Source organism: Acanthochromis polyacanthus, chromosome 23 (assembly GCF_021347895.1).
Source record: "Acanthochromis polyacanthus isolate Apoly-LR-REF ecotype Palm Island chromosome 23, KAUST_Apoly_ChrSc, whole genome shotgun sequence".
In the NCBI taxonomy this organism is placed as follows: Eukaryota; Metazoa; Chordata; class Actinopteri; family Pomacentridae; genus Acanthochromis; species Acanthochromis polyacanthus.
In genome coordinates this window covers 14108853-14131717 of record NC_067135.1, presented here as the reverse complement: position 1 = coordinate 14131717, position 22865 = coordinate 14108853, and the positions used below count along the sequence as shown (strand labels likewise).

The window sequence follows — 22865 nt, the reverse complement described above, 5'->3', positions numbered from 1 at the left end:
AGAAGGACGGGGCGAGATGTGGGGGGGAGAGGGACAATGGAGGCGGCAAAGAGAAAGATGAGATTTGACAAAAGACAAACAGCGAACACAGAGGGAGAAAATGAAAGAGGCCTGAGACTAAATGAGCAGACCGAATCAGCATCAGGCCTTGTACTTGTGTGCTTATTGATGGAAGCCTTTTAGATTGTTTCTTACCAGAAAGCGCCTTAAGCTAAATCCTTGGAGAGAACAAGAGGGAGAGACAGAAAACATCAACGACACAATGTTCCCTTTGGCAAAGTCAAATGACAACCACATGTTTTTTTTTTTAATTATTATTTCTCTTTACATGCCCCACATTGTCTCCTGTTTAATCCCCACATTGAGATCCGTTGTGTTGTAACTCAACAACAGGTTTGTGATAATGGCTGTGACAAAGGTTGAAGGAGAGCTTGTCACTGTTAAGAATGACAGCAGCAGATGGTGGGCTTCTAAAGCTGTCATCAGAAGTGCTTTTGGGTAGTTGGGAAACCCTTCATTTCCCAGATTTTCAGCCTCGGACTACAGTTCTATGTGCAACTATTTCTAAAACTGACAAGTGACATTGTGCACCTTTTCTACTGATTGACAAAATCCTGTCTCCTACTCTTTGTTTGTCTGTACCTTAGCAGTACGCTGGCTCCAAATATCAACAGTTTTGTTAAATACATGCATACTCCAGGCTCACCACTGCATGTTTACTAGTAGTGGTGTTAAATGAATGAGGGCAAAGTGAACTGAAGTTAAATCACCTGCATTAGCAAAAACTCAGTGCAGATAGTAGAGAAAAGCAAATCAAAGAGCTACTTAAATGAACTAAAATAGTACTCTAATTAAATAGTAATGATTATGCAGAAACACACAGACACCACAATGCCTTTTTAGGTGCAGTTTTCTTTGTGATATGTCATAGATAACGGTTTTGCACTGTATTAACTGAAGCAGTATCGTGAGTTACTCTCATTCCCAACTCTACTATCTCTTTATTTCACCTTTGAGTTTGTCCATTCAAACCACCAATATACCCTTTTATCTTTTTGCTAAAGTCAGGCAACTAATCATACAACTAGCTCTTTCTGAGCTTAACCCAGCCCTAAAAATCTACAACAATGCCTCTGCTTTGTCCCATAGAAAAGCTAATATACATAAATTTGAGTCACAATGCTAGCCCCAGCATGCTACCATGCTCACACTGATAATAATACTGATGCTAAGCATCTTACAGCAAGTATTATGTTAATTATCTAAAGCCCTTTGCAGACACGGGATACGTAACATTGCTAGAAAACAGCTTGAAGCCTCAAACTGAACTGTAATTCTGTGTGTTGCAGCTCACCTGTATGATGTGAAAAAAGTACACAGTGTGACTTGCTCTGAGATTTTGATTCCCACTGATTCAGTCTCTGTGGAACATTTATAATTCAAAGCATTTAATAAAGTTAGCAGTGATGTTGTTCCACGTGTGCAAATGTGTGCAGCTGTCTTGCTTGCACATATGGATCCTGATGCTGCAGGTATTTAATAAACTCGGGGGGGAAACTACAAGCAGCTGGAAGCAACAAACTAAACTTCAGCACCTGTTAGCATCTTGTGGGGGTTAAAAAAAACAAAACCACAACCCTCATTACATCAAGTGTTGGTGAGTATTGTTAATCTAAGCTGTTAGTGTCTGCTTTTAGCGTGTTTTGGACATTATGGACATTTCAATTTGTATCCTAATAGGGTCGTAGAGCAAAGTGATTGAGAGTGGTGTGTTGTGAGTGTGCGTTTGGTACACAACTGTTGCCTATCTGTTAATGGGAGTGTAATCCGGACTTGTACTGCGTTAAAAGTGAGATGGAAATGTTGCTCGGGCGGCCCACCTGATGAGCTTGCTGGTGTAGTTTTTGCAGAAAAGTGAGCCTTAAGTTGCTGTTAGTAACAATATGGAGTGCATGTCTATGAGGGGCTTACGTTTGGCACATTAGCTGACTGTGTGTGCTCATAAAAATGACTGTGGTGTGAAGAGGCAATGAAAAATAAGACGTTCATTGGGAACAATGACATTGCAAAGTGAATAAGGACAGTTGGGAATAAAAGCCTGCTGGGAGGCAAATTGCACTAAACTGAGGCTGAATGTCATTAATTCTGGAGATATTAAACCAAAGTATTTTGACCTAAATGGCATTAATAAAGAGTCAGAGAATACATTTTTACAGTTAAGATGTTGCTTGCATGGCTAAAACGCACACTGGCCTTTGCAGTATCTTATTATTAGTCTTTGGCTGTAGAAATGATGAGGACTTTATTTCTATAAGAGAAAATCCATTCCATATAGAAGTACTACTTTTCTCCAGGCTCCCTCCACAAATGAATAATCAAGAGGTTTCTACTTATTTTAGCAGGGCCTCTACACTCATTCAGTGAAGGGAGCTACTTCAGTCTGCCTCAATCCCATTGGAAAAATAAAAGAGCAATTTGGATCATCAGAACTTCACAGCATTACAAAGGTTGTTGTTCCGCTTCTGCGAGCCATCAGTATGTGTGTATGTTTGTGTGTACAGTTCAGTCCAGTGGAATGTGATGCGTGTGTACAATCAGGGGATGCACTCTTTCAAAATATCACTCCCTCCTCTTCTGCATTCATATCTTGCTCAGGGAACTCGGTGTGCTTTTGCAACTCAGCTGTTCATTTACATAAGACGCAGCTTCCTCTGCTGCCAAATTAATTTGATGTTCCAAGGCAAAGCCCGAAAACACCTTCACCAGATGAGATCACAGCTTCCTGCTGGTCAGATTGACTCGACCTACGGAGTTCACAGTCTTAACAGTGAGCTAAGCTAACCTGTGTGTCATGCACGCTCTGCTTTTGTTGCCGTTACAAAACCGCAATTGTGGGTTTTCCACAAAGCCCTCCTGCACTGCTGCTCTGTGTTTAAGCTCGATGCCAATTACTAGCGCAGAGCCGAGAGAGCACAGTGATCCAGCAGGTTCGTTTGGACCAAGGCCTATAGAGTGTTCCCCGTTTTATTGGATGACAGCTTATTCTGCTGCAGTGCTGCTCACCAAAGATAAAAGAGAAGGCCTCAATTCATCGGCAACATTTTTGAATCTGAACACGCCAACTTCTCTCTGAATTGCTGTACATTTTCAGCAGTATCCTCTTTACAAATCCACTTGTCCCACATGCCCCCCACCAGGACTGCTTCAAACTGGAGAGCTTTGATTGTGCCGGCACCAGAGTAGAAAACCAAAAGAGCTGCCTGCACGCTGCAATTAAGCCGAGACGCTGTCATGATAGGAGACAGAAGGAACATTAAAGACTCCTCGGTGGAATATGTACACGCCTGTTTATAAAGGTTGTCAGCTTTCATCAGCAAGTTGCAAATGCTACTGAGGTGGACAGACAGTCAGGGTGGCCTGTGGTGATTAGTAGGAACAGAAAAAGACCCACAGCGTGTGGACCAAATCCAGAGCAGCATGTAGGGCTAAGTACAAGCACTCTGCTAGTGACACAGTAATTGAAGATGCAGTTTCTCCTACAAGAAAACAATGGAAGGACATGTCATGTCAAGATGCGCATAGAAAATATTAGCTTGAAAAATACGTTTGGCTGCCTACCACAACTGGCCGGCCCATGTGTAAATACATCATAGATTTTTCCAAACTTGTGGTGTAGTACAAACACTGGGTCCTCACTATGCTCCCTCCTTCTTTTAATGCATGTGCTGCAATAAATCTATAAATGCACACATGCTTACTTAACAGTGATAAGTATAATCTTACAAAACAGCCATAAACCAAATGAAACCACTAAACCTTGAGCCAACAATGCCGGGCTTTAGGTTTACGTAGTTCTGCTATGTACAAGTAATTACATTCATCGTGTGTGAGGGTGCTTAAGAAAGATACAGGGCAGCAGCAGGAAAAAAAAACCCATTTGATTCACGAGATCTCATCACGCAAACAGGTGCCATTGCCCCTGACAATGAACTTAAACCTTTGCAGGTTTTACACCCACATTGCTCCATTTACCAACAATGCGGGCTAATGAGCCGACAATCCAGCATGCAAGCAGTAATAAGATAGATCAATACATGCTAAATCAATATAATATCATTGCAAAAATCCCTACAAGCAATTAGAAAGCACTTGAGAAGACGCCATCCTCATTTATAGCCAATTATGACTGGGTCAAATGGACTTAATTGGATCTCTAGTTTGTTGATTATCGCTGAAGCAAGCGGAAAATACTGGAAAAAAAAGAAAAGAAAAGAGGAGAAAATAAGTCTCTGGTTAATTCTGGCTGCATCTGTGGTGATAATTGAGAAATTAAAAAGCAAATAAACCGTAATTTTGCTGTCAGTGTTTCAAGGTAACTTGAGGTGTAATTAGTGAAAGGAATAAGCAGGGAGGATGTCCAGTTCTGATTAAACCTGGCAAATTGAAGTGTTTCACCGAGAACTGGCAATGAATATTAATCGAAAACAATAAAAGAAAACATTTTGGGTGACAACTGGAATTGAAATTCAATCCGAGGGATAAAACTTTTGCATTTATTATAGTTTAAACCTGCAAAATAGCCTTGAAAAGCTATTTTTGCTGTTAAAGGTACCACTTTAGTAAAACCAAATCGCCCTTTATCTACCTGTCTTGATGAATGTGGTAAATTTGCATGTGAAAAAAGAACAAAAAAACGAATCAGTATGACTGCAGCAGAAGTATATCTAACCAAACTTGACACCTACAGTTCCCATAATGCAACTGAACTGCTGATCATCTGTGTAATTTGCTGGAAGTGTGCTGAGATGAGTGGCTACAGAGGTCTGATGTGCTCACTTCTTCACCCCACAGCCTTTTTGCTTGGCTTGCGTGGTCTTCAGCTCTAGCCAGCATCACCTGAGGCAGTCATCAGATTTTGCCGCTTCCTCTTGAGCTTCATGCTACTTTTCCACATGCGTAGTGGTGCTCTCTGACACCTGTAAACAGACTTTGATGTGTAAAATCGGAGCAATTCTCCATTTAACGTCTGTGGATGTGGGGGTACCGCATGTGTCATCTGTTGGCCGGCTGCCACTGGAAAAAAGCCTCTCTGCTGTCAATACGACAAGCAGCATGGCCCTCTGTGAATATGTCATTCATGCATGTGGCTGTAATGGCACTGAGACCCAGCTCTAGCACACAGTGAAGCAGGGAGGTCAAAGGATAACAGCCGGACCAACAATGGGAGCGTCTCATTCTGCTGTCAGCTCCAACTGTCACATCCGGGTCAGAGCAGAGCAGAATCAGAACGATGGATTCCAAATTCCTGATTCTCCACAGAGTGTCAGTCCCGCTTTGTGTCGGGCAATGCCACCAGATATCCGGCCGCTCTGAGCAAAGAGCTGCTCTCTGAATTATTAACCACAATGGAACAATAAACACGCTGTTCTCACAAGTTCTCCTCATTCTAAAAATGTCAAAAGCAGATGGCACACTGCCTGCGGCGAAACCTTGGTGTAGAGCAAAGAGGGAGGCGGGAATGGACCGAGGAGGAGAGAAACGAGGGGATATCAAAAATAATTCAGGGAGGTTTTTTGGGGGGCAAGAGAGGAAAGAACGGCTGACTGAATACCGCGATGAAAATGCATCTGTCACTGCTTCTATTTACAGTGCAGGAGGTGATAGTGTATGTTTTAATGTAATACTGAAGGCATAACATAAGGCACAGACAGTGATAGCAGGAACAAAGCAGGAGGAAAACCCGAGACGGGCAGATGATCACACAGATGAGCTCCACACAGAGAAAATGTGTCGAGCTGAGAGAAAATATGTGAACAGAAGGTCATTGAAACGATAGAGGCTAGTTGCGGAACAGACACAGGAGGATAAAAGGATTCTCTTCCAAGTCCCTGTGGTTTGACTTTTTCTTCCCTGTTTGATGGAAAAGCAGAGAAGCCGTCTGCTGTGAACGGAAATGTCCTGCTCACCTCACTCAGCACAATGCCGTTACAAGGAAGACGTATGTTGCTGAAACCACAACTGTGGAAAAAGACAATTTGCTGCTTTTTAAGTGTTGTCCTTCCCTGACATTTTCTGTGTTTCTTGCAAACAGGCTTTTTTGCTTTGGCTGTAAGAACAATACCGCATAAAAAAATCTGGATGGTTTCCATTTTTTGCCATCTCCGGAACCAATTAGAATTCTGTTTCCATAGCAGAGTGGGTTTCAACAGCTTCGACCACAGCGTTACCTGACAGCCCCAAATAATGACAATTAGTAGGTTCTGTTCTCTGAGCATGTGGGAAATTGAACCATGGAGGGTTTGTTATGTTAGCATATATGGGATTTAAACTGAAGATCATGATTGCTTGAGAGGAGAAGACTTCTACACAATGAGGACATTACGAAGGCAGCCAGAAAACAACCCTGAAGGTGGTTCTATAGGTGCAGTTCTTACAGTCGAAACATAGCTCCAAGGTTTGGACAACCTTATGAAGGCGCACAAATGGAAAATGGCTTTTTGTGTACCTAAAAGATGGACTTCTGGATGACTGTGACGTCATGAACCAGTCCTCCGTGTCGTCTGCTAACACCAGCTAGCAGTTTTTCAGCAGCTAGTCTGGCAAAATTCAGACTGTTCTGCAATATAGAATGGCCTGACTGCACCTCATTATCATTTCACTACAGAGGGAGCACCCAGACTTGGAGCTAAATCAAGGATGCAAGCAACGGCAGCCCCTCCAAATGCACTGAAGTTAAGTTTGAAAACGATAACAAGTAGATAGCAGAGAGATGGTATAAATCTCATGAAATGCTCAGCCAAAGACAGGCTTATATCCACAGTCTGCATCCAGTGAGTAGGCTAGGCAACAGCCACCAGTGCTTTTTGCTGTCTGTAGGCGGCAAATGGAAGAAAAATAAAACTCATCAAAGAAAAATTAATACAAACGCAAAGAGTAGACTACATTTGCAATGGTGATGTATCTTAGCTTGCTTCATAAGCTTCAGTTTAGTGAAGCTACACTGTCCAAGTAACTTGCCCAACTCTGAGCAGTTAAAATATTAGAGATAGAATCGGCTCATACGTTTGCTTAATTATCAAGCTCATGCATTAGCTTAATAAAAGACCTCATAAATTTAGAGGATATTAAATCTGACATCAGGACAAAAGGCCCCAAATTAGAAAAAGTTTATTTCTCACAGCATGTCTGCATTGCATCTTGGTCTGTTGAGACTGCTTTTGTGAAGAAATTATTATCTTCAAAATCACTGCACGAATTTTCTGTTCACACTTTGAATGAAAAGGTTACAAAATGATTATGCATGGCTCGTTACATTGTCACTGTTGAAGTGTTGCTCAAAGAATCAGTGATGTCATGGTAAAAACTAGCCAAAGTTTTCCTCTCATTTCTCTGACAGAGTGAAAGAAGACATTGCAGTCAGATTGACAGGAAGTGGAAATGGTGAAACCAAAACAAAAACAGACTTATTGACGCCAGCTCTTAATCTTTGAGTCTGAGACAGTGACACCAAAACTCTGGTGTTTACCCCTCAAATTGTCACAATTGTTTCCACAGCAATATGACGAGTAAATAAGCAACCAGCAAAAGGTGGCCTTGTTGCAACTTTCCTGTTAGTTTTAAAGCACCTGAGCAGACCACATGTCGGCTGTGGCTGGATCAAACGTGACCTTTCAGCTACAGGAGAGTCTATCTAACCACCGGGCCAGACAGAAGTACCATTATACAGAGTAGTGATGCAGACAGAGACCCACAGAGGGGAAGAGGAATATCGGGAGGAGGGCAGCCAGACGGGGCAGGCGAGGCGGCAGTAACAGCGATCGCCCTCCCGCCGCTGAGGGAAGCTGTGTAAGGCTGTAATCAGATTTCACAGGCCGCTCAAGCATCTGAACCAAACACCAAGACCCTGCTGCAGTCAGCCGGGCGAACTGATGCTGTTGTGTGTTTCAGGCAAAGTAAAAGAAAAGCAGAATGTGTTTTGGGCAGACACAGTGAGCGTATGGAGACAACTGGCTTTATGTATGTGCAGAATGTGAGTGTAGGTACGCTCAAATGCATGTCTGTTTGCTTGCACATCTGTATTTGCTGTGTTTCTCTGCCATGCTTACTCTTACTTGTGTCAGTATTTGTGTGTATGCCTTTGCTCTTGTACATTTATATTTTACCTAGAGGACATTCACGATTATTTAAAGACAAAGAGGAGACAATTAAAGGGTTACAACTCGATTTTTAAAGTCAAAAAGTTGACACATTACATTACATCTCTGTTGATGATTGTATTCATTCAAATCAGTTCAGACTGAAGTCATCATGAGAAATCCACTTTGACTATGTCACTTTTAGCACAACCTGACTAGACAACCCACGGCAACCAATTTAATTCTCTGCCAGGGTCGACAACAAAAACGACAACAGTCGTTGAGCTCCATTAGCACCAACTCTGAATAATCTTTCTGTTAACATGTCTGTAATATACTTGAGCTTCACCCATTGACTGTATAAATAAGGCTTCACCGAACTACCGCATCCTCTGATTCCCGGCGCTCTAGGAACTACATCAGCCTATTCGTTGCGCTGATTGGTTGTATACCTACCCAATTGCTGCAGAGTGATTTGAAAGACAACCTTTTAGCCCGCCTCCCTCCCTGTCGAGAGTTCCTAATACTTGCGTCTTCAGACCTGGGTCTAGGGTGGCTAGGCTAAGATTATGCCACACATTTTGTGGATTCACTATTTTACCACTGTCAGGGGCCAGCGTGCCTTCCAAAGAATATACATCCTAAATATAGATATTGCAAAGCAGTCACATTGCTTGGAATAGTCCTTAATTTGCCTGTGATTATACATGACGAATAAGCGCTACAGCGGAACAGACTTTTAAGCTTAACTTTTGACTATGTTGAGTGGTGCAATCTGTAAAATATTTGAGCACTCACATGCTTGACGGAAAGTAGACATGTTTGATTACAAAAATATTGGTGAGGAATTTGCATAGGAAAGTATGTGCCTGATTAATGTCATTTATAAGGCTGATATCATCAGTGGGGCTCTGGTAAGATCAGGTTGAGATTAAATTGTAAGGCAAAGCTTGAGGTCAGATATGTAGCCAGCTTTTTTTAATCAGTGGTTTTCTTCACAATATGAGTGAGGTGTGAGGAGTATATTGCAGTGTGTGAGCTGTGTGTGTGTGTGTGTGTGTACCTGTGTTCTGCTCTCTGGAATCGTGCTGTTAGGACGCAGCCAGCTTCTCTGTAATGGCCTGATAACGGAGACCCTCCGGCCAGAAAACGGATTAATTAAGGGGCCAGACTAGAATCCCCAAGGGGCGGGCGCCCTTTGCACCACCTCACCACCCAACACACACTTATAAATGCACACAGACACTGGTGTGAATAAATAAAGCACCATATGCACATGCACAGGGAGGCAGACCTCCTAAACACACAATAACGGTTCAGAAAATTCACACACACATGCGGTACATGCAGAGACACATCGGGTTAAATCCTGCTCTGACGGACTTTATACGACTCTTGAGGAAACACCTGGAGCACTTCACAGGCTTTACTCACCTGCCTGGGCAGCTCAACACTCTCATTAAGTTTCTCCTGTTTATTAAAGCAAACATCATTTAAAGATGAAAGGAATCCAAATAAAACTAGGGAAAAATCTAATTCAGATTTAATTTTTAAGTGTGTAAAATTAAAACAAGTAATCCTGGTAATAAATCAGCTTGCACATACACTGACTTATTACGTGAAAGGATTTGAGGTGAAATCCTTTTATTGCTAAAATAAATCAAATTATTACCATCGACTGCAGCCCAAAATGAATCATCATCAGTGCACTTGTCAGCGCTGCTCAGCCCTCGAAGGTTTCCTGCAGTTTATTGATCCCTGTCCATGGACTTCAGTTTTCTCTTTTTTTTCTCTACTGAATAAGAAGTGATATGATTCAGACCAATAAAAATGACCTGCTCTGTTTGAAGACAGAGCTTTACTCAGAAGAAGCAACGAGAAATATACCATTAAAAGCAGACAAGAATAAAGAAGTTCTTTATCATTTGTGGCACTTCTTTTAGAAGTCCCTCGTGTCATGAGTTCACTGAACCCAGAGCTGTCTGAGGAAGCCCCTCATTGAAACTGAAAAGTGATATTCAATTTGGAGTATCTGGTTTCTGGCTGATTTCGTGCGACTGATTCTATAGATAACGTATCGAATGGCTCGTTGTCAGAGACCCTGGAGATGGTAGCCAATGCAGTGTGTTCTTACGGACCAGTATCATTTGTTCTCTTGGAAGATTGTGCTTTGTTTGATGTGGCTTTTTGTGCAGTATAAGCCTTGTCTTTCCACTCCTCAGAGGGGGGTTTGAGTTTCCTTAGGGGTCATGGGAACAGCACTGCTTGGAAGACAACAACTGGACGTAAACACAACGCCCAACTTTTCCGATCAGAACTGCGATCGAGACCAGGAGACACCTGACCATCTGTGCCTGCCCTCCATTCAGCTCCGGCCTCAGGTGGGACACAGATAGAAGAAACTAAGAGACAATAAATATAAGATTAAAGACCAATTAAAACCCTGACATCATTTTAATCCCATTTGTAGCTATAATCTGATTATAGCGCAGTTATGTAAAAACTCTAATCTGATTATCTTAATCAGAATAAGTGGTTTAATCATAACTTGGTTGGCACAATCAAGCTCTGTTTTTGTTTGTTAGGAAATCCATCTCTCACATTAACTTTTGATCATTAGACGAGATCTTTCTCAGCAGATGTATCTTCCTAGTTAACACAATATCCATATGTTCAAATTTTCACTTTTACTGGACACTTTCAGAACTTTACCTCCATGTATGTATGCTGTTGCTCCAGTCATAGATACTAAAGCTTGTCGTAAAGCTGCTATTTCTAAGATTTGACAGTCTTTTTTATTATTATTTTACATGTGCAAGTGTGTCAGTGATCATATGAGCATGCTGCATGTCACATGAACAGTTTCTTATCCCATATTAGCAGAGATGGGAGAGAACATATTCCCCTCATTTGTATGGTTTTTATTTTTTCAAAATCCTATTTCTGTCTCCTCACCTTTACAGTTTTATCTCCGAGGTATTACTCTAAGCTCTGTCAGCATTTTCCTCCTGCTGTGCAGCCGCCAAAATCTAAATGAAAGTAGAAAGAATTTCACACAAATCTTTAAATGCTCAGCTGTGTCGGCGTCAAATATTACCTTGTGCTCACACAAATGGCTTAAAGAGCATCAGCAGCTGCAACGTGAGGGTATTTATCCCTGAATTTAGCGTATTAGGATAGTTAAACAGTAGTCCACTCTGAATTATTCATGCTGAAAAATGGTTTTACTGTCAAAATAGTAACTTAATCTATATTTTGACGTTTTATTTCAGTAAAGATACAATTATCACGCCATTTCCCATCACAAACGAACAGGTATCAAAATCAAGTTTTATGTAGGATTACCAGTTTTGTCGTTATTTGTTATTTGACAGACTGATGTAAATGTATGCAAATAGAGCTAAAGAAGTGATGTGGGATGTAGAAATTGTTGGATCACTGTAAAACCAAACCTCTTACAGTATCACTTATTTCCCTGAATACCAAACACATTTCATTTTTGCTTTCATTCATCCTAATCAGACTATTTATCGTACCTTTCCGAGTGAAAAATAAAACTTTTAGGCCAAAGCACCTTCCAGAATTCTGAAAAATCAAGGTCAGGCCTTGTAGCCTCGAGGAGCCTGGGAGGACTCTGCGAGAGAGAAGTTTGTCTGACAATAACAACAACAACCAAACTGAGATGCTCTCAGTATTAATAATAAATAATTCATTTCCGTGTTGTGTGGAAAAGCAGGGACATCCAGATACAGGACTTTGCTCCTATAATCTTTCTGCCCAGACCGTTTTAATCCGGGGTCTGCTGGAATCTGGCTATCGGACATCTACAAGTAGATGAAAACGTTCGCACCAAGGGCAGCTCCCTGGAGCTGGGCCCAGACCTCGACAAAACCCTCGTCCATCTGTCTTCATCTGGCACCAGCAGCTGCAGTCAGAACCACACATAACAGTCCACCACAATAAAAGCCTTTTTAATTTTTGACAGGGGATAAAGAGCACTTTAGAATTCATTTTGAGGAATCAGACCAATTACTAACGTACAGATGTCTCTTATTCCTCAGGGGAATCGATGATAAGCAGCAGAACAGTGGATAGGGAGGTCATTTTCAAGTTTACACACTTACTTTTTCCTTGCATCTCCTCTAATATCAAGAGCAGTTTTGTGTGTGCATGCACGATCATGCAGGCACATCAAAATCAGTTTGGTCCCAAGACACAGTGAGTATAAAATGCACCTAACGCATCAAATTGGCTGAAAGATGGCTAATGTCCAGTGTTTGTTTGCGTGTGCTTATATGCTTCTGTAAGGAGGGCTGCTGCTGGCCAGCATTAATCTAACAGGGGATCAAGTGGAGTGTGTGTGTGTAAGTGTGTGTGCTGTTGCACGCTAGCCAGGGTCAAATCAAGAGGTTTGTTAACATGGAGCATTAATCTCGCTTAGGCTCACATCCACACACACACATTCGCCCAGTTCTCTGCGGTGAGCTGAGATGCCCACAAGTAAATTTTTAATCACAAGCTCTCTAATCACTCAGGCTCACAGTCCATCTTAAACACCAGTCACGACCTCCACTAATACACATCAAGAAGACCTGCTGGTTCTAACCGACTCGGTGACAAACATCACATCGTCCTGCACCCTGAAACACGTGTCCCTGTGCAACACTTTCTGTCAGCCGCACAGACAAGAAAAAAGACTCGCCATCTGTGCTCCTGTACGACTTTCTTTCATTTGCCAGTTTTCCTGTGTGCAAGTTCTCCCGTGCTTTACCCTTCTAGTCCCTTTCCCTTCAAAGCATCGTGTTTTCTGTTGCCCTCTGTAAAAACACTGCCCTTCATTTTCCCCAAATCGCCATCTGGTGGATTTTTGCCTCTTGTCGCCTCTCATTATCATAAATCAGAATTTCATTTTAGCTGGCTTGGCATATTAAATATCAAATCATTGTCAATTATAGAAGTCTGATTCTGTCAATATTTGTGAGAGTCGTTTGTGACATTTCGAAATCATTCAAATCGAAGAGCAATGAAAAATGTCAATGTATATCAGAGCTGAAGCTTATGATTATGGATCAGTTATTTGACCCTCTAAAGTGTGAAAAGTAATGACTAAAGCTCTGAAAAAGTGACCAAAAGTGACATCTTAAAACATTCAGCTTAGTGGTAGTGAAACTATTAGACAATTATTTGAGAAGCTGACTGCCTGAAAATTAATAAATTATACAAAAAAACTCAAAATTTTATCCAAGTTCGGATTCTCAGAAGCGGGTAGTTTGGTTTCCTAATTTCATTAGATTGTCAGTTCGAACTCTTTGTGATTGGAGCTGCTGGTTGGAAATGAAGTGATTTGATAATGCTCCCATGAATTCTGGGAAAAGGGAAAGGGCATTTATAATAATGTGAAACAGAGAGAGACTTGTTCATTTTTGTGAAGCTGTGACGACAGCCACCCAAGATTTTTACTTGATAAATGACAAAAAACATCACAGTTAAATTCTCTGCTGATTGACTCATCAGTGAATTGCTTCAACTACGTCTGACATTAATCACATTTAACACATCACTTGCGTTGTATTGTCGTAGCTGAAACTAGTTCTACTACCTTCCCTGAATAAGTTCCTTAAAAAAACGCTCTTAATTGCCTGCTCAGGGGACAGTTTTTATGGCTCAAAGGTAGCTGGGTATTATCTGTACTGGCTTCTGAACCTGCAAATCCTCAACTTTAAGGCTCCGTCTGTAAATAGCCAGACTGGTGCTCGGACAGACGGAGGAATTTATGCTACATTCCAACACATCTGAGTCTTTTTGCTTCCAGGACGGCAGTAAACAGTGCTGCTTCTTTAGCTCGAGGCCTGAGAACTCCCATCATCAGGGACACTGTATGAAGCGAGCAGCCACAGAGCTGTATATCATAGTCCAGTACTGTATAAATAAACTCCTTTCTCACAGCCTTTAAAGGGCAGCCTCAGTCTAAAAAGACTCTTGTGATGAAGTTTAACACAGCCGTGAATCTTAGTCAGCACAACACACTTTATCATATTGACTTTCTTTTTTGGAGGGAGCTCGTGTATGTGTGTGTTTGTGTGCGAGCGCAAGAGTGTGTGTGCCGCTGTCTCCCTCCCTCGCCTCCATTGTTATTCCCTGCATCGCTATTCTCCAAACAGAGAACACATTCATCACTCGGTCTTGTGCCTTTCTTGTGGACATGCCAGCAAAAAAAAAAAAAGAGAACCTTTTCAGGTCTGTGCTTGTAAATGACCTGCCGCAAAAGGGTTTATTAAGTCACCTCCCCTCCCTTGTGCTAACCTACTTCCTGAAGACACAGAGGAGGAGGAAAGGGACAGACAGACAGGTGAGTTTTATCCTCAGACAGTCGTCCTCAGAGATATAACTAGTGATTATTCTGATTATTTTTCAGTTAATAGTTAATTAAGGCGTCGTTAAGCGCTTCCTCAGATCTGTGTGGAATCCTTAGGTGTTTTATCTCCTTTTTGTGGCGATTACTGTTCATACAAAGAATTCCTCGAGGATTTGCTGAATAGAAAAAGTACTTTCACAGTTTCCTGCAGCCCTCTAGGTGCTGTCTTTGCAGTCGATGGAATCAGTGCATGTTTTCCATGTTTAAGCCTAACAAATGGCTTAAATTATTAATCATTTCTGACTGATTTGGAATGGGGACACCTCATCTTCTTTTGTATCCCAAATCATTTTGGGAGGATATTAATAAACCTGACACAATTTGATTCCTGGCTATAATTTTCTGACAATTCCCAACTTAATTAATCGCCTAATTATTTCAGATCCCACCCAAACAGGCTGCTTTAACGTTACACCACTTTTTCCCCCTCTCTGTTCAGCCTCCTGCCAGCACACACAGACTGACAAAAGATGTCACAGATGCTGCAACATCCAGCAAAGCAGATGGAAAAAAAAAAAAAAACTTTCACCCAACTTTCATCCAGCAGCTAAGCAATCAACTAATGGAGACAAATCAAATCTGCCGTATGGAAAATATCGAACATGCAACAGTTGGCGTTACCAGCCCATTCTGCATTCAATACAGCAGATATAAATAGTTTGTCATTAATTGTTGCCCCCCACGAAAACGAGCGTCCACGCTGATAAACTTGCGGGGTTAATCTTTGCGTGCAGTTTTAATCAATTTGCCGGCATAGGTGTTCACACTCTTAATCTGATTGAACGGACCAAATCAATCATCCCGACAAACCTCCGGCGCTCAAGGAGACGATCGCGATCAACATCCCCCCTCTTTCCTCTCCTCCTCTCTTCATCCCTCATCACCCTCCTCCTCCTCCTCCTCCGACACACACTAATAACACACACGACGCTTGTTACGGGTACTAAACAGGCAGAGAAATCTCCCCAAGAGCTCTCATGCCGCCAAATGTGGGCCAGATCAGATTAGATTTTGAATGAAATCACTCCGCCGCGCGTCTCCAAACGGCACACATGTCGGCTGTGGGCGCATTTATTTGTTACAGAGGAGAAAGTGTCTCCAGTGTCGTTTAGAAATCCGCTTTTGTTGTGCGTAATTGTCCCCCAAAAGCAGGCAGGAGAGGAGACGGAAAGCGGCGCGCTGGAGCACCAAACATAACCGCCTCTAAATGCCCTCCTGTGCCACACCGGCCCGTTTTCTTTCTTTTTTTACAGCACATCAGACATGTCTACTCCTACACTATTATGGGGATTAAAGCGGCCATGTAGGACAGGGATGCTGTTGTCAGGCTGCACAATGGGAGCTCACCGTTACCCACCTTTGTCATCTCAGAGCTGGGATGTGATGTGACGGTCGTGGCGGTGATTTCTACCCCGTTATAGCCGGTCTGACTGCCGCCTGGTGCCGCTTCTCCTCCTCCTCTGCTTCTTGTCTTCTTCTTTATGTTGTAGAAAAGCCCCCGGTCCTTCCTCTCGTCTTCAGCGGGCTCTCCTTCATTGGTTTGGTGTCGGTGCTGTTCGCTGATCGTTCAGGTGTCGCAGTCGGTGAGGCGGCAGATCTGCTGTCTGTCAGCGGAGGCTCCGAGCGACTCCTCGTGTAGCAAAACGGGAGACGGTTGCCTCTCTCGCTCTCTCTCTTTCTCCAGCTCGCTCTCTCCACACACTCTCTCCCGTGTGTGTGTGTGTGTGTGTGTGTGTGTGTGTGTGTGTGTGTGTGTGTGTGTGTGTGTGTGTGTGTGTGTGTGTGTGTGTGTGTGTGTGTGTGTGTGCGTCTTAAATAGCCAATGCGCGCGTTTGTGCCTGCGATGTGAGGAAGCATACTGCTGGGTACGCTCATAGCCACACACACACACACACACACACACACACACACACACACACACACACACACGTTTTACATATTTGTCAAACATGTGCACAAAGTAGTCACTTCAGTCCAAATCAGGTTTCTTCACATAACGGCAGTTCAAGCATAAGTCATCTCAAGACACCTTTACACACATTAAGGGCAATGTTTTATGATAGAAAGCAATCCAAGAAACATATTTATCCTATTTTACTGATTCTTATTCCATTTAATTTACCTCCCATATTGTATATATCTGACCTCCTTTGCAGATGTTGTCATTTTTAATATTGTTTTGTTATATATGTACATTTGATTTTATTATTAAATGTTGATATTTTATTTCTTATGAAGCTATATATTTTCGTCATGCCATGTATGATGACAATAAAGCCATCCTAGTTGTAATTCTAAATGGTGCGGCAAGCAAAGTCCATGCAAAGCTGTGGAAGCCCATGTGACCAATAAAAATGAGGCATCATCGTTGTTGAGGTATTTGCAACCAACCGGGAGCTTCTGACTTGTAAGGATGAGGCAGCATAGTCCCACTGGAAACGTAAAAACTTTGCCTTTTTTTTAAACTGTTCCAAATCACTGTTGAAAGACAGAAATCTGTTTTATGTCATGGGGTTTGATTTGTTTTTGCCTTACAATGACTTGACTAAGATTAGAGGAAGTCATAATTGACTGGTGATTGTAGACACACAAGTTTGTATGCTTGGGGCGATACTAACATGCCAGTCCACACGGTGATACTTCTTGTTCCTTTACGGTTAGTGAAGAACTCAAGTCATCGTTTGAAGGCATCCATAGCTCTGCAAAGTCCACGCATAGCTATGGATACCCGTATGGCCAGTAAAAATGAAACACCGTCATTGTTGAGGTATTTGCCACCAACCGGGAGCGACCAACTTGTAAGGATGAGCGAGCATAGTCCAACTGGAAATGTCCAAACTTTGCCTTTTTTGCTCTGTGCTCCGAGACTCACCTGGATCAGTGTGCTAAACCTAGTGACCAGCACAGCAGCCTTCAGATGAGACGTGAGAACGGCACCCACATGCTATAAAACCCATTATTACCAATGAACTGCGCTGTGTGACTACAGTTTGGCACTACATCGAACAAGACATCCACTAGAAATTTGGTCAAAGTTTAAATCATTTGAACTTTGACATCTGTCTGCTGTGATGATCATCCATCAAGCCAATGAAAATGAGACATCCAGCCAGCCAGATGAGACAAAACTGAGTAAAGGCTTATGAGCACCTCTTCTCTTGAAGATTTCCACTGCTGTCTTGAACATAAATCAATTTCATAAGCACAGGACATATGAAGGTGTACATAATCATATAAAAATGTAGCAAAAATGCGGAAGAGAAGGAGAACTACAACACAAGTTTGCATTTGCAATAGAGCAGATTTCAATCCATGTTAGCATGCCAGGTATGTTTTAACCTCTTTATATTAAAAGGTTTTCGTGATCAGGTAGATAAGTCATGTGTAAACGGGTTTATGTGCTTCCCGTCATTGAAGCTTCTTTATTTAGGTAATAAGGTATATTTTCATGCAAAACATTCCACTGAGTTAGTGTTCTGAAGTTTTGAAAACTCCTTCAGTTTTGCTCTACTCTTTATGACTTCCCCCAGCAGAGTATTGAACCCACTGTGTCTGAAGAGGGCATAAAGCCTGTGTTATGTATGCAGATATGTGAAGGAGTCCCCCAGCAGTCTTGTCCTGAAGCAGCATTACTGAGCGATGGTTCAGGGTCGTCCGAGCCAGTCGTAACTACATGCTTTATCACAAAGGAAAGTTTTAGGGCTAATCTTAAAAATGGAGAGAGTGTCTTCTCCTGAAGCCAAACTGGGAGGTGATTCCACAGCAGAGGAGCTGTGGACAAAATCTCTGCTTCCTTCTCTGCTTTTGGAAACTCTAGGAACTACAAGCAAAGGTGCACTCTGAGGGCCAAGCGCTTTAATTGGGATAATGTGGTACTATGAGGTCTTTAAGATAAGATGGAGCTTGGTCATTAAGGGCTTTATATGTGAGGAGAAGGATTTTGAATTCTATTCTGGATTTTACAGGGAGCTATTGAAGAGAAGCCAGTACGAGAGAAATATGATCTCTTTTACTAGCTCTTGTCAGTGCTTCGGCATTTTGAATCAACTGGAGGGTTTTCTGAGATTTATGGAGACATCCTGAAAATAAGGGAATACAATAGTCCAGCTTGGAAGTAACATCTCCTGTGATTCTCTGTTTCTCCTATAATGAGTCATGGCCCTTAAAAAAGACTGACTGTTCTTTATTGCAGAGCTGTTGCTAATGTGCTGAGCTTCGGTATGAAAGCCACAGTCATGCCGATAAAGCTCATTTAAATTTGAACTGGAACTTGACAGAGAGCTGATATGTAAATCTATAGCAAACAGGGATGTGTTTAGTCATTCATGGGCCCTAGGCAAACCAAGGAATGGGGCCTCCCTCATGCATTATTCGCATCTTTGTGTCGAGTATTACTGAGGTTAGTAATTGTTATGGATGCGAAGCGTTTACCTTGTGTTTTTTTTTTAAACCACGATCTCAACATATGAACCGTTTCCCCTGCTGCACCAAATGCTGCTCCTGGATCGTCTTCAAAAGTGTTAAAAGGCTGTAAGGATCAATGAACTTATTCACCAGCAAATCCTTCAAATTAGCTCCTCCAGCACGAAACATAGAAGCATTTGCAGATCTGACACTTCCATCAGAAGGCCTGTTATTTCCTCAACTGTTACAAATCACTGTTGAACGACAAATCTGTTTTATGTCGTGGGGTTTGATTTATTTATGCACAAAAATGACTTAGCTAGGATTAGAGAAAGTCATGTTTGACTGGTGATTCCTCTGTCTATTGTTGACCTTCCTCTTTAACGCCAACCAGTGTCTTTTGCTCCTTGTTTCTTCTATAATACCTGTACCTACTGTAGGCTTTATCCCTTGAATATTCACAACTGAAACATCTGATGTTTTCTTTCTTGTGGGATCATGTGTGTTTGTGCATTACATTTTGTAACAGAAATTCTGCACAACAAACTTGATGCTGATGGCTGTTTTTCTTCTGCATCTTCCTGACCTCTCATGCTAAGTTTGAAAGTTATGTATATTCCTTTTTTAATACGACGCCTCCTGTGAATTCTTCAAATCCACCTTGTCAATGGAAGTGCAATACTAATTTGCTCGAGTGTCCCTTTAATGGTTTCTTTCCCGGTGGCCCCAGGGACTTAAGGCATCATTGCAACTTCCCTGATTCAAGTCTGGCTGAAAATCTTTGTCTTCATCTTTTATCATGCTGCATCTCTCTCGTCTCCTTCATTTCCAGTCAGTGCTAAACCCAATAACATTCATCAAAAATATTCAAAAAAAACTTTGTTAAAGGCCTCTTACACGCTATTTTTACCTGTCATTTGGTATCCTTCTATAATATTCTGTAGAATTAGACTCAATTTTATTTAATTTTATTTCTAAAGGAATGGATGATAAGTTACTGCTACTCAAAAGCAAGTTTCAAAGGACTCTGTTCTACTTTGCAGTTGTTGTTTTCCATAATATTAAACTTTTCTTACAGACTTCCCATGGACTAGTAATGAGCCACCCTCAGCCGTCTATAACTGGTTCCCATATTGTAGTTGTTTGGCGTTTACCTCCTATTAAATCCCGCTTCTTTTTGATCTTATATTAGTTTCATCTTTAATGTTTTTCTAGTCGTTCTAAGGATGCTCTGTGGATCGTGACAGACAGATTGAGTAACGATCTGGACTCTGGGGAGCAGTGGTTTAATGAGCTATTGTGTTTGGTACCCAACACTGCAGCATATTGCCTCCTCCTCCTCCTCCTCCTCCATATGGGTTATTATTCTTGGGAGGAACAGTAGACTTTGATTAGGCAACGCTTTCTCTTCTTCCTATTGATCCTCTCTGTGATGAGCTGTAGAGTTTATCCACAGCTTGTTAAACACCCTGCTGGCATTATAATTCATTGTTTTTAGCTTGTTAGTGGGTCAGCAATAACGTTTGACACCTTGGTGCTGAATGGACAATATTTGTTCACGGCGGCTGCTTTCTGATTGATTGGATGCTTTCTTTTGTTTCCTCGCAGATTTTTTAAGGTTTATGGTTGATTTGATTTGAAAAAGCAGGGACATATGTTTCATTATGTCAGTTTGTCAGCAATCTTTTCCATACAAGCCTTGACTAAAGAGGTATTTGCATCCCAACCAGTATACTTTTAAAGACACCTCTTATTTACAGTAGTATTTGAAGGTGACACTTGATGAGATGTAAATATTTTATATTTCTTTGCCTTACTGACAACCTGATCAAATGTTACATTGAGGATTTTGACTTAAAGTCTTATTTGTGCACAGTGATTGACATAATACCTTGTCAGTACACAATATAAAGAAAGCCAAAGCAAATGTCCATCATTTCCCAGCCTTGTGGAGGTTACAGAAACATCTTCTGTATTTTTTCTGAAGACTATAAAGAAATGAGTCCAGGATAAATTCACAGACTGTGCATACTTTGCAAACATGGCCCCTGCTCTCTGTCCACTTGCGGAGGCGGGGGCTTCGCTGTCTGACGCCGTCCCCCGGCCACGCTTCGCTTCATCTTCCATTTGAGCTGTCAGGGTGCAATCTGCAGACATGGAGAGCGCTCTGGCTGAGCTGTGACATTACTTTGACCTCTACAGGGTCCCTCACACTGCTAACAGGCCCCACCGCTCCTCCTCTCTGAAACTGAATAATTCAGCGTCATGAGGTTGTGGATGGAGCTGCTGGTAAAACGTGACCGGGGTCAGTGGTTGGAATGGTTTGATTCCTTGTGGGGTCAGCTGAGGTCGGAAATGTAGGTGGTTGTGGTGTGATACAGAACACTATGTGCTGGGAACATTTTCTGTCGCTGACTCTCCCAACTCTCTGCAATGTGACATTAGCAATGTGACAGAGAGCAAAGGAGCTTGCTTGTTGTTGCACAGCTTTGGACACTACCTGAAAAGCAATTTTAGTCTCTTGTCATTTTTATGTTTAATAGACTGTTAACATGCATCTCCTATATATTTGGAAGCATCTTACATTCCAGTATAAACTGTGTTCAACATAGTGACTAAACAAACATGTGCACCTGTAGATGAGAGAAAAGGTAAAAAAAAACCACTGCGGTGTGTGCACTCATCACAAACTATGAAACTACTGCCACAACTGCTGTTGCACTTCTGTGTATTTTTATCACACCAGTAATCCTGAATTGTGAGACTTTGTGCTTTTAAATGACGTATAATTGGGGCCGATGCCACTCAAAATACAGCAGCGGCGTTTTCACTCAGCCCATAATCAGGCTGGGGAATGTTAAGAGGTTAATATTACTTAATGGATCAAATGCTCTTGTGTGGGTGAGCAAAGTTAATGTACAGTGCTAATTAAGGCTTATAAAGCCTCTTCACTACTTGTTCTGAAACTCAAAATTGCTCATCCCACAAACTGAAAATAACAAAACACCACTTCTTAGCTCAGATTAGAGATATAATGTTTTTATCTGAAAGCAATAACTTTTTAAAACCACAGCTAAAGATAGTGAACCAGATTCAAGGTAGTCAATCAGAAACTCGGACTGAAAACAAACATGGACTCATTTGCTATTAGAAACGAATTGTATTAACTCCTTTACAGTAGGGTGACCATATTCTGTTTCTCTGAAAAGAGGACACACTTCCAGCTCGCACTCGAAAAAATTTTCAGCCCCCCCCCCCCATTTTTTAGGGGTTTTCCATGGGTCAGGGGGCTTTCTGTGCTTCAAACTCAGTTAAACAGATATTCTGAATTCCCCAGAAAAGTACACTTTACCTGGATATACAGAAAAATAGCCCAAAACACTCACAAACAGTTGCTTTATAAATTATATATATTTTAATTTAAAGCAATTCTCCTAAACAATATAATCAGTCACATACAAATATGGCATGCTCTAGTCTTTAATAGTTATTGACTCAAGTTGTGTAGGAACACATGTATTCAGATGTTTAACAAAATAAGAAATAATCATCTCTCTTAAGTCTGACACTTACACCTTAGTTAGGAAAAGTGAGGTAGAGTACCATTCTTCAAAATAACCTCCCAATTATCAATTATGTAAAAATAGAAATAATGCCTCAAAATATTAAACAAAAAGAAAAAAGAGAGGTAGCCTATTCTTCAATGTTCAGTTAGCCCATTCTTCAAAATAATGTGTCTAATGGCAAATGAAAAAATATAGAAATAACGCCTCAAGTCAACAGTCCTTTTTTTCCTTCTTTTTCCTTTTCTTATTAGCTACAGAGACATAAGTCCCAGCTTTGCAGACTGTACATTCTGCCTCCCATTTGACACGAGCCGGACGAAAACGGGTACTTTTATCGCATTTCAT

The 22865-nt window shown here is 41.6% G+C and overlaps 1 protein-coding gene across 1 annotated transcript in view; it reads right to left on the bottom strand.

The window, feature by feature from the left end:
• gal3st3 (galactose-3-O-sulfotransferase 3) overlaps window positions 1-16293 on the bottom strand; it is a 36120-nt gene extending 19827 nt beyond the window's left edge. Inside the window, exon 1 of the mRNA XM_022202194.2 lies at window positions 15908-16293. The gene's annotated coding sequence lies outside the window, so the exon portion shown is untranslated. The remainder of the gene's footprint in view (window positions 1-15907) is intronic.
• Window positions 16294-22865: the final 6572 nt, after the last annotated feature.